Here is a 12777-nt window from a genome sequence, read left to right as displayed (position 1 = left end):
CCTGCTGTTGAGAAGGAGGACAAGGACAGTTCAATGTCCTCACTGGCAGATTGACCCCCACCTGCCTTTTTTCATCATTCCCAGAATAGCTCTAAAGCTACTGTAGAAACAGGAATCGGTCCCCACTGCTGTGGCAAGGTCTGCACTGACGCTGTCCAAATGCAATCTTGGGATTTCCATCTGGTGTAAAAATTAGAATGAAAGCTTACCTACTGTGGTTTCCCCCAGTCCTCCACCCTACCCCCCACCACCACCGCTGCTGCTGTCTTGACTTAATTACTTTTAAGGAAAGTCAAGAGGGACTGCTTAGACTTCTGGAGGAATGAAACCACTGAGATTTAGTCAGTCTACTTAGCAAGGAATTGTGGTTGGCTTTGTCTCTGCTCTCCAGTGGCCAATGGGAGCTAGTCAAGGAGCTTCATAACTTAGCAAATGATGGATGCTTCCCTTGCATCACTTTTTACAAAATGCCAAGGGAAATGCTACCTCCAGGAAAACAGTCTATGTAGAATTTGTAGGTAACTGATTTTTCTTCTTGCTTCCCTCCCCCTTACCTCATGCATTAAAAACCCTTCCCTGCTTGAAAATTGGGTAGCTCTCTCTTTTTGGAAGTTATCATTTTCTTATGCTCCCAATTAGATTATAAACAAGGACTATACCTTCATATAGTTCTCCTAGCATAGCACAGTGTCTGCATGTAGTAGGTGTTTGCTAAATATCTTTTGAATTTGCCTTCTTTATGGAGGTGAGGGATAATGGGTATACAACAGAGAGTTGGGAATGCAGTGGATGGAGTGCTGAACTTGGAAGCCTAGAAGACTTGAATTAAAGTTCCACTTCAGAAGCTTTCCTCTGTGACTCTGGACAACTGGCTTAACTCTCCAGCCTCAATGTTCTCTTCTGTAAAAGTGGGAGGAATAATGGCATATACATACCACATGGAGTTGTCATAAGGATCAAATGAAAAAATATCTATATTCTGCAAAACTTAATGCATTATAGAAATACTATTAGTACAGATGGTGTAAGATTATAGTCATATGTTGGTTCATTTCCCTGAACTGGCTGATTTAGTTTTTCCCATTTTTTTCCTTCTATCTTATGTTACAAGAAATGGCTTGTTGGGTCAGAGAGAAGGAAGGGATAGGTTCAGAAATAAAAGTGGTATAAAAATAAGCAATATTAATAAAGAAAGTTAAATGTTAGAAATGCATGCATGGCTCCATTGACACCTTATTCCCTTCACATCTGCTCATATCTCAATTCTTTATCAGGCAGAAAGGTAAATACTGGCTGAACCAGGGTCATCACTATGGAAAGGCACAAGCAATGGAGCCTTTAGGGCCTGAAGTCAGAAAGGCCTGTGTTTAAATCTGTTCACAGACTAGCTGTGTCTGCACTGGTTTCCTTTGCTATAAAAAGGATATTATTATTACTATTTTAAGCCCACTTAAATGAATTCAAACATGTTTTCCTAATTATCTTATTAATAAAGCCAACAGTTTCTAAGGTCTCTTCAGGTTTTAAAGTTTCATGATTAATCTTGACAAAAAAGACCATTGGATTAATATGCTAATTGTTTTTAAGTAGTATAAGTAAGCATTACTGGGAGGGGAAGGTGGAAAGAGACAAAGACAGACAGACAGACAGACAATAAGACACAAGAGAGGGATGGAGGGAGGGAAGTAGAAAAGAAGAGAAGAAGGGAGAAAACAGAGACAGAGAGAGACAGACAAACAGGAGAGGGCAGGGGAAAGAAGAAAGGAAAAAGGAGAAAAAGAGAAATGGAGAAAGGGGAAGAATAGACAAACAGAAGGAAAGACAGAAAGGAAAGAATGTAAAAATGGGTGGAGAGACAGACAGACTGAAGGATAGGCAGACAAATGGATAGAAGGTAAGATGGATTGGTGAAAAATGTCCAAACAGACAAACATATGGATGGATGGATGGATGGATGGATGGATGGATGGATAGAGAGAAGGACAGAAACAAAGATAATCCCTGCCCTCAAGGAAATTATTGTCTAATGAGGAGACAACCTATTTTTAAAAAGTGAGGCTTAGGAAGGAATATTTTGGTTGGGAAACCATCAAGATATTACAGGGATAAAAAATGAATATACCCTTCACATAGCAGCAACAGTATGTTCCAGAGCTAGAAACTGGGAATGGGGGAAATTGGTAAAATAAGAAAGCAAAGCTCGAGATATCATGAGTATTGGGGCAGAAGGGAGCTGAATGAATCTGGTTCTCCAAGAACAAACAAACAGCTGGCAAGAAAACCTAGGTTAAAATCTAGACTTTATAGCTTTTTCGATGGTGGCAAAGAATTGGAAATGAATGCTCATCAATAGAGGAGTGGCTGAACAGGTTGTGGTATATGATTGTGATGCAATACTATTGTGCTATGAGACATGATGATCAGGATTATTTCAGAAAAATCTGGAAAACCACATGAACTCATACCAAAAAATGAGCAGAGCCAGGAGAACGTTGTACAGAATAGCAGCAATATTGCATGATAATCAACTGTGAAAGACTTAGTTACTCCAAACAAAAAATGATCTAAGACAATCCCCATTTAATTTTTTAACATTTAATTTTTTTTAATTTTAGGTTTAAAACTGTTTTTCTTCCTCCCTCCACACCCTGTACTTGAGGTCACCACTTAACACAAATTTATAAATGTAAAAACATATAATGTATGCTTCTATTTATCAGTTCTTTCTCTGGAGGTGGATGATATTTTCCTTTATCGGTTCTTTATAGTTGATTTGAGTATTTATAGTACTCAGAATAACTTGGTTGTTCACAATTATTCTTTAAACAATATTACTATTACTGTTCTCTTGGTTCTGCTCATCTCACTTTTTATTATGTCAGGCAAACTTTTCCATGTTATTCTAAATCAACCTGCTCATCATTTCCAACAGCATAGTAGTTTCCATCATAGTATTCCATCACAATCATATTCCATAGCTTACTTAGCCATTCCTCTATTGATGGACATTTCCACTTCTTTGTAACCACAAAGAAAGCTGCTATAAATATTTTAGGACATAGAGATTCTTGTTTTTCCCCTGATTACTTTAGGAAACAGACCTAATAGTAGTTTTACTGGGTCAGACTATATACCCAGTTTCATCCATAAAACTTTGGTCATAATTCAGATTACTTTCCAAAATCATTGGATCAAGGATCTGTGTGTGCAAAAATGTTTGTAGCAACCCTTTTTGTAGTGGCAAGGACCTGGAATCTGGGTGGATGTTCATCAACTGAGGAGTGGCTGAATAAGTTATAGAATATGAATATTATGGAATATTGTTGTTCTATAAGAAATGTCCAGCAGGATGATTTCAGAAAGATCTGGAGAGACTTACATGAACTGATGCTAAGTGAAGTGAGTAGAACCAAGAGAACACTGTACACAGCAACAACAAGGTTATGTAATGATCAATCCTGATGGACGTGGCTTTTTTCAACTGTGGGGTGATTTGGGCCAGTTCTGATGGTCTTGTGATGAAAAGAGAGGATTATGGGAACTGAATGTGGATCACAACATTATATTTTCACTCTTTTTGTTGTTGTTTGATTGCAATTTGTTTTCTTTCTATTTTTTTTCTTTTTTGATCTGGTTTTTTTCTTGTTTAGCATGATAATTATGGAAATATGTGTGAAGAACTGCACATGTTTAATATGTATTGGATTGCTTGCTCTCTAGGGAAAGGGCTGGGGGAAGGAGGGAAAAAGATTTTGGAGCACAAGGTTTTGCAAGGGTAAATGCTGAAGATCATCTATCCATGTGTTTTGAAAATAAAAAAGCTGTAATAAAATTTGGATCAGTTCATAGTGCTACCGATGTATTATTATCCCATTTTTCCACATTCCCCCCCAATATTTGTCATTTCCCCCTTCTATCATTTTAAACAATCTGACAGGTGTGAGATGATAACTCAAAATTTTTCTTATTTGTGTTTCTTTAATTAGTAATATTTAGAGCATTTTTCATATAACCATATGTTTTAATTTATTCATCAAAAATTGATTGTTCATATCATTTGACCATTTATCAATTGGGAAATGAATCATATCCTAATAAATTTGACAAAGTTTTCTGTTTTTGAGATAGGAGACGTTTATCTGAGAAACTGCCTATAAATATTTTCCCTAATTTTCTCCTTTCTTTCTAATCTTGGCTCCATTCATTGATGACATTCTAAAATTTCTTTCTCTGTTTCTGCTCTTCCTAGTTTAGGATCTAAGTCAACCAAAGGACTCATGAGAAAAATGCTATCAAGAGAGAAATGATTAACTCTAAGTAAAGACTGAAGTATATATTGAGCTTATTTTCTTGCTTTTTTATTTGTGCTTTCTTTTGCAACATGGATTTATGGAGCTATATTTCACATGACTTCACATGTATGATGATTATCATATTACTTGCCCTCTCAAGGGATATAAAGGGAGAGAGAGAATTTAGAATTTAAAATTATTTAAATGAATGTTTAAAATTTTATATATAATTAGGAAATATTTAATGAAATATATACATATATATGTGTGTGGATGCATATATACAAACACACATATACATGTATATATATGTACATATTGTATTGTGCATATATGCATATGTAATAGGTAGGTAGGTAGATAGATAGATAGATTAATAGATAGATAGATAGATCGGTAGATAGATAATCTAGATTTGCTACTTATCACCTTTCAGGTCACAATTGCTCTGAGACTCAGTTTCCTCATCTGTAACATAAGGAGATTGAACTACAATGATTCCTTCCAGCTCTGGCTCTATGATGTATCACGATGCTCATGTGAATCTAGCTCTAGCATTTGAGGGGCACAGATGAACTCCCTCAGGGAACCCTTCTATTGGCTCCACATTTATTTCCCTCTCTCTGGAGAGGTGATCTTTCACTGTTCCTCTTCCAAGCATTGCAAAGCTCAGCTCCTTGGTTTTTCCTTGAAGTCTGCTTGCCTCCTAGCTTCTTCCCTCAGCCACTTTACAACAGAGACTCGTTATGTGTTTTATTTCTCTCTTTTTCCCTCCCACCTTTCACAGAATCACAGAATGTCAGTGCCAGAGGGAACCTCCAAGGCCAGGAAGACCAACTTGTACCTGAATAAAGATCCCTTCTAATGAATTCAAGAAAAATTATCATACAGCCTTTGCTTGGATTCCTCTAGAGGGCAGGTGACTCACTACCATCCAAAACAGTTCATTCCACCATAAGAGGTAGTTATTTGGGAGGAAGTTTTATTTTTATCTAGCCAAAAACTGCCTCTTTGCAGTTTCTATCTGTAGCTCTTTCTGAGTTACATAAGTCAAAATCTTCAACAGGCCTTCCTTCAAGTACATGAAGGCACCTATTAAGGGCTCACTAAGTGGCTCTTCTCCAGGTTAATTATTCCCAGTTCCTTCCCTTGATTTTCCTATAGTCTCATCTGAAGATCATTCACTACCCTGATCTCTCCTCTTTTTCCCTCCAAAATATCTAAAAAAACTTGCTTTCTCAGAGAATCATAGACCTAGAGCTAGAGTCAGAGAAGAAATTTGCCTTTGACACTACTTGTGTGACTTTGAACATGTCACTTACCCCCATAGACCTCAGTTTCTTCAGCTTTAAAAATGAAGGAATTGAACTAGACAGTCCCCAAGGCCTCTGCTAGCTCTAGCTTTCTGATTTATAACCTGGATGAGTCTTCTTCACATATTCCTATGCAAATTAGAAATACAAGTGTACCAAAGATAACATGGTATAGAAGGAAGGAAGCAAACAAGCATTTATTAAGTGTCTGCTCTGTGTCAGACACTGTGTTAAGTGCTTTACAAATTGTTTTTGTTGAATTGTTGTTCAGTCCTGTCTGCTTCTCTGAAACCCCATCTGGAGTTTTCTTGGCAGAGATATTGGAATAGTTTGCCATTTCCCTCCCTGGTTGATTTTGCAAGTGACTTGCTCAGGTTCACTGAGATGGGTTTGAACTCTGGAAGCTGAATCTGTCCCACACTCTATCTCCCTCATTTAAATCCTCACAACAACCATGGGAGAAAAGTGTCTTTATTATACCCATTACACCGATGGGCAAATTGAGGCAGACAAAGGTTAAGCGACCAAAAGTTCTCTTGGACCTTTCAAAGGTTATTAACTTCTCAATGATTTTACAAAATTTTCTAAGGCCCAAAAGGTACATAAACAATATCTGTCTTCATCAATTGAGGGCACTTCCTCATCAGAGTATTCCTGGAACCAATTAGATAATTTACAGCTGTGTAATGTAGGACATTCAACCTTTCTAAGGATCAGTTTCTGAATCTGTAAAATGGGAATAATAATCACGCCCATCTTCACAGGCTTGTGCAAAGATGAAATGAGAGAAGGAATGGAAATTGCTTTGAAAAACTTAAAATACTAGATGTTACTTCTTGAGGAACAGAGGAAAACTTGGATTTCTGATTTAATTGGCTTAGAGTGGAAACCCTTCCACCAATAAACATTTGTCCTTGGTGAAGTGACTTGCTGAGCATCACACACCCAGAAAGGCCAGCTCCCTACCCACTATGACCCATTGCCTCATTAGCTTGGACTTTCTAAGTCTCAGTTTCAAAATCTGTAAAATGGGGAACATGCTCCACCCATCTTAAAAGGGACTAATAAGGAAAATATTCTAGGAATATGAGTTCTAATCTTCATTTCTAGGGCTCAGACAGAACATCCTTAGAACAGACAGAATCCAAACTAGAGACTGAAGCTTTACTGTGAAATACTTTACACGCCCCGAAATATTGCTGCTGAAAAGCTTAATAAAGGCAGCCAGACCCTGCATATGCTCTATAAAGCAACTGTCAGCATGACAGTCGCACATTAACTGTCTCCATATGTGTCAGGGATACAGGAAGATGGAAATGTGGCACGGCCATCGCTAGCTCCCCTTTCCTCTGAGTGTGATATCCTCCAACAGCTCTGTGCTTTATTGCCCCCCATCACATCAACCCCAGCATCTCTCAGCCACTGCTCCTCAGTTCAGGGTTCTCAACCTCATAAATTTTGTGTGCTGAGATTCCATACTTTGTCTCAGAAAGACAAGCGCAAGATGATAGAGCCAGAAGTCACCTAAAAAAATGTCTGAAGTAGAAGGTCCGTGCTGGAAAAGGTCATTAGATGAGAGACTCTCAGAGCTCAGAGGAGCCACAGATCAGAGACTGTCAGAGCTCAAAAGGGTCATGGAATAGAGGTTGTCAGAGCTCGGAGCTGACATGGAGGGACCATGGGAACAGAGAATGTCAGAGCTAGCATGAACCTTAGAGCACAGAAGGTCCAAGCTAGAGTCTTTACAAGAGAGACTGTCAGGAACTTAGAAAAGAGAATATGAGAGATGGGAAGAGAGTTTCAAAAACAGAATACCAAAACTAGGAGAGGCCACAAAATGCTGAATGTCACCTCTGGAAGGAGCCTTAGAATACAGATTTCAGAGCTGAGAAGCTCCTTAGAATCGAGAATGATCCAGAGAAACTTAGAACCCAGATGTCAAAATGGGAATTATCTTTCAGCATAGGATATCAGAAAAGGGAGGAGCCTTGGAACTCAGAATATTAGCACTCTGAGAATCCTCAGAATACAGAATGTCAGAGCTGGCTCAGTCCTCAGAGACTAGACAGACCAGATGTTCTCAACTTGGGGTCTACGGGATCTTAGATGGATTTCTGGGATGCATGAATATAGATAGAAAAAAATACATCTTCATTTCAGTATAATTGGTTTCCTTTGTAATCTTGTACACTTGAAACATTTAAAAACATCATTCTCAGCATCAATATATTTCAATAGATGGCCAAAGGGGTCTGTGATTTAAAAAAAATTTTTTTAATGTCTGATATAGGCCAACCTTCTTATCATACAGATGGAAAGTTCCCTGCCAGTCCCATAATCTCAGGATTATGATTCCAATTTCTATATAAATATCCCCATGGGAAAATAATATGATTGAATCGATGACTGATAGAATGAATGAATGAAAAAGCATTTATTAAGTGCTTATTTTGTTCCAGGAACTGAATTAAGTACTAGGAATAAAAATACAAAAAAGACAAACACTGCCCTTGGAAAATTGTATTCTTACAGGGGAAATAATGTGTAAAGAAGTAATGTACAGGAATACGATGATCTTAGAGATCTCTTCTAGCTCTAAATCTATAAATAACCTATATACCCTGTGTAATTATTGCTTTCTTTATTTGACAAAATGAAAGATGTGTGGGAATTTGTAAATGTATTGGGGAGCTATGATATAGACTTTAAAGGGATTAACAACTTAACAACCAGAGAGGAGTATTTTGGTTTAGAAAGTTCTAGGGATAGGGAGCACAACTAGAAAGGGCAGATTGATACCAGTTTTCCAGAAGCAGTGACCGTATTGAATTGATTTTGAATCTAAAAGAGTTGGGAAAGGAGGACAGAGGGATGGAAAAGGGAAGAGAAGTTTGGGAAATGGATGTAACCAAAGAGAACAGTCAAGGCTAGAAGACTAAAAGCCTAGAAAAGAAAGTGAAATAAATATTTAGCCAAAAGACTGTTAGACTGGTGGTGGTACAAGCCCAGAACATTTTCTTTGAGTCTTTGTCTTAGGATTGTTGTACCCAACTCAGAGAGCCAAATGGCCCTGCAGAGAAACAACCATTATGACTAATAAAAGAGTGGCAAAAAGACTCTGGCTATGATGGACCACCACCCTTATCGCCACTTTGCACATGAACAGCAAAGACACACATGATGACATAGAATAACTAAATGATGTCTGAAGGCACTATAAACCTGGCAGCACCAGAATAGAGAAGATCCTGATGGACAAGTGGACACAGAGGGAGAAGGCAATGGAATAGGAGGCTTCTAATACATTCTCTGCTCAGAGCTCTGAGAGCCAAAGTGACTTGCTTGGAGTCACACAGACTGAATATGTCAGAAATGACTGGAATCCAGATTTACTTAAGCTTCAAGGACAGTTTTCTATGCATTATTCCACTATCTGCTATGAACTTTCTCTCTATGTGTTTGTTTCTCTTCATCTCTATATCCATTGGTCTCTCTTTATCTCTCTGTGTGTGTCTGTGTGTGTCTTTGTGTTCTCTCTCTCTCTCTCTCTCTCTCTCTCTCTCTCTCTCTCTCTCTCTCTCTCTCTCTCTCTCTCTCTCCTCTCTCTATTAGTACATAAACACATATATAAATACAAATATAGATGGAAGGAAATAAATATTTATTGAGCTCCTACTTAGCCAAGCACTGGATTAAGCAGTTTACAACAATTATCTCATTTGATCCTCACAACAACTTTCAGAGGTAGATGTTATTATTATTCCCATTTTACAGAAAAGGAAACCGAAGCAGACAAAGGTGAAGTGACTTGCCCAGGGCCACACAACTAATAAGTATCTGATGACAGATTTAGTCTCAGGTCTTCCTGACTCCAGATCCAGGGCCCTGTGCATTATGGTGCCACCCCTAGCTGCCACAAAGTCAGTTAAAGATGAGAGAAAAGGAGAAGGAGAAGGAGAAGGAGGAGGAGGAGGAGGAGAAGGAAGAGGAGAAGGGAGAAGGAGGAAGAGGAGGAGGAGAGAAGGAAAAGAAGGAGGTGGAGAAGTAGAAAGCAATCAACTGGTTGAGAGGCACTAGAATTAAGATGGAGCAGGACAAGATTTAAGGAAGCCAAGAGAAGGGAATCTAGGACAGGGAAAGGTCCCAAAGGCATTCCATAAGCTGATTGTTTTAAGGAACAGAAAATTTTGTCCTGGAAAAGAGAAGGCTTAAAGGAGAAGGGCCGGGTATGGCAGGAGATCTATCTTCAAGTCCCTGTAGCACTATCATGAGGAAAAGGGGTTAGCTTTCCTGCTTAGCCCCAAACGGCAGAACAAAGAGGTAACAATAAGAGATGGTGACAGGGTCCACTTCCCATCCCAATATGGAACCAGATGCCTCTAGATATGGCAGGTTTGGACTAATAGTGATCTTTCTTCCAACAGAGGCTGGATGAGTAGGAGGGATTCCTGTTCGGGCAGAGATCCTATTAGATGCCCTCTGAGGTGCTTTCTAGTTCTGCTTTGCTAAAGGCTGAAGACTCCAGCATCCAAAGCCATCGCCCAAAGAAATGCCCTCCCTAACCATAGCAGCCTAGGATGAAACAAGGCAACCGAGGTTCTGCGGGCAAAGATCTTGGCAAGAAGTCGTGAATAAGGCCTGAAGAATGAAGCACCAGACTAACACGGAAAAGAAACCAGATAGGAAGGAAGGCACCTGGTGTTCAGCAGACCTTTGGGGAGATACTGACTCGGGACCATTTCAACATTTGATTAATGAAAAGGGTAAAGAGGCTTTTAATTTGGGCTCTCCAAGCAAATTACTTTCTGTGTGATGAATTAGCTACTAGAAGAGAGAAATGCATACCAGTCTCCCCGGGGGTGAAGGGGACCTGCCAAAAGCTGGGCCCACTGGGAGCCTAGGTCTACAGCAATTCTGTTTCAAGCTGGTATTTAAGCTCCAAATGATGGAGCAGTCAGGGAGAGAAGCACAGGAGAAACAGAGGAAACACACCCTGCTGGCACTGGGCCCAGCTGGTCCCAGTTTTTGAGCTCCAGAATAAGACACAGAAGAGAATTTCTAGCTTTCGGTCTGATGGAAAATCTATGGTGTTGGTAGTAAAGTCACTAGTTTCCTCTAGCAGAGTGACTGGCATACAGTGAGTTCTCAATATATGCTCCTTGAATGAATGAATAGATTGATGAATGAGTGAAAAAATATGCAATCCTGCCATTGCCCAGATCTAGCATGAGGGGGATAGAAAGAAGCTGATATTCCTATGGGATTTGAAGACTTCACATTTTCTCAATTGACTCTCACAACATCCCCGGGAGGGACATGACATTATTGCCCATTTGCAAATAAGGAATGTTTATTGCGATTAATTTTGCAAAATTGCAAAAATTTCCCCAAAAAATTGCAAATAAAGAAATGTTAAATGGTAGCTACCCATTCAATGTCTTGGGCAGAATTCAATCCAGATTTTCCTGTTCAGAAGGCCAGTGTTGTATCTATCTACTAGGAAGAGGATGTAAAGGAAGATCTCAACTTATTAAGCCCATTTTATAAATATGTCAGGCAATCTGCTAACAACCGATTATTAAATACCTACTGTGTGTCAGGCATAAATACCTACTATGTGTTAAGCAAATAAATAAAGGCAAAAAAAATTAGTCCTTGCCCAAGAGAAGCTTACAATCTAGTGGAATAAAGAAGCAGGAGGCCACCCAGCTGAGAGTCTGGGTGATTAACTCTGGCCTCTCCTTGCCTCAGACATTTGCCTACCATCGAAATCAACAATCTGATGCTCCTATATGCACCCATGGCCCACTTGACAGACCACAGGGTGCCCCCTCTCAGGCCTGGAACAGTCTAGGGGTAAAGGAGAAGTGCAGGGGAAGGAATGAATCACCAAGATCTGGGGACCTTCTTCTTTTAGTCGAGAATACATAGCTTCTGTAATTGATTTTATGCAAGTGTGAACTTTTCCAAAGGAACACACCGCAGAGTAGTAAATTGGGGGAGAAGGAAGCGAGGGGAGGAGGGCAGGTTTTTGTCCTTCCTCTCCCTTTTTTCTTTACCTTTTTCCCCCCTAAGGATGCTAAATTCCAAGCAAACCTGCCCTTTAATAATACACACCCCTTCCCAACATAGAAGGCTGACATTTTTACCAGAGAAGAAAAAAATGCATTTCAGTCTCTGAACAGTCTCAAACAGCTGCCATGCTTCTCTAACTCTGGGAGGGAGTCATGGGGAAGTTGGCAGGGAGGTGGGGGAAGCTCTTAAGATACTTCAGGACAATGAGCCTCCCAGGGAGAAATTACCCTGGCAATTTCTCTTAAAATGGGCACGGCAGCCCCACCTGGGGCAAAAGACACTCTGGGGAGGCAATGACCATGCAGGGCTGGGAGGAAATTCAGACATTCAGGAAGGAAAACCTTCTCTTCTCAATCCTCTGTCTGTCTGTCTCTCTGAATATCTTTCCACATATCTCTCTGTCAATGTCTCTGTGTTTCTATCTCTCCATCCCTCTCTCTGTCTATCTCTGTTTATCATTCTGTCTCTCCATCTATCCTCTATTTCTATATCTATGTCTCTCTGTATGTTTCTTCCTCTCTGCCTCTCTATCCATCTCTCTCAGTCTGTTTTTGTCTACTAATCTCTCCATATTTCTGTCTGTCTCACTATCTCTGTCTGCCTCTTTTCTTTCTCTATTTCTGTTTCTTTGTCTCTCTCTGTCTCTTTCTGTCTCTATATCTGTCTCTCTCCTCATTTCCCTCTCTCTCTGTTGCTCTCTGCTGTCTCTTTCTTCGCTATCTCCATCTGTCTCTCTATCTCTTTCTATGTGTTTCTCTCTCTTACTCTCTCTCTGTGTGTGTTTGTAGATCTCTGGTTCTCTGTCTCTCTGTCTCTCTCTGAATCTATTTCCCTTTGTGTCTCTCTCTTCTTGTCTCTTTCTCTGTCTTTCTCTGTTTCTCTGTATCTTTCCTCTCTGTCTCATCTCTCTAGGTTTCTATGTCTCTCTATCTCTCTCTGCCTTTGTGTATGTCTCTTTCTCTGTCTCTCCGTCTTTTTCTCTCTGTCTCTCTGTCTCTCTCTCATCTCTCTACTCTTTCTGTATCTACTTCTCTGTATGTCTCTGTATATCTCTGTCTCTCTCTTTGTCTCTTTCATGTGTCTCTCTCCATCTCTCT

At 39.6% G+C, this 12777-nt stretch overlaps 1 protein-coding gene across 1 annotated transcript in view; it reads right to left on the bottom strand.

Moving 5' to 3' along the window:
* Positions 1 to 12777, bottom strand: part of TMEM132B (transmembrane protein 132B) — a 665643-nt gene that overhangs the window by 394497 nt on the left and 258369 nt on the right. The window lies entirely within an intron of this gene.

The sequence above is a fragment of the Sminthopsis crassicaudata genome, chromosome 1 (genome assembly GCF_048593235.1).
Source record: "Sminthopsis crassicaudata isolate SCR6 chromosome 1, ASM4859323v1, whole genome shotgun sequence".
NCBI lineage: Eukaryota > Metazoa > Chordata > Mammalia > Dasyuromorphia > Dasyuridae > Sminthopsis > Sminthopsis crassicaudata.
The sequence above is the reverse complement of the archived record's forward strand: the minus strand, read 5'-3'. Positions and strand labels throughout refer to the sequence as shown.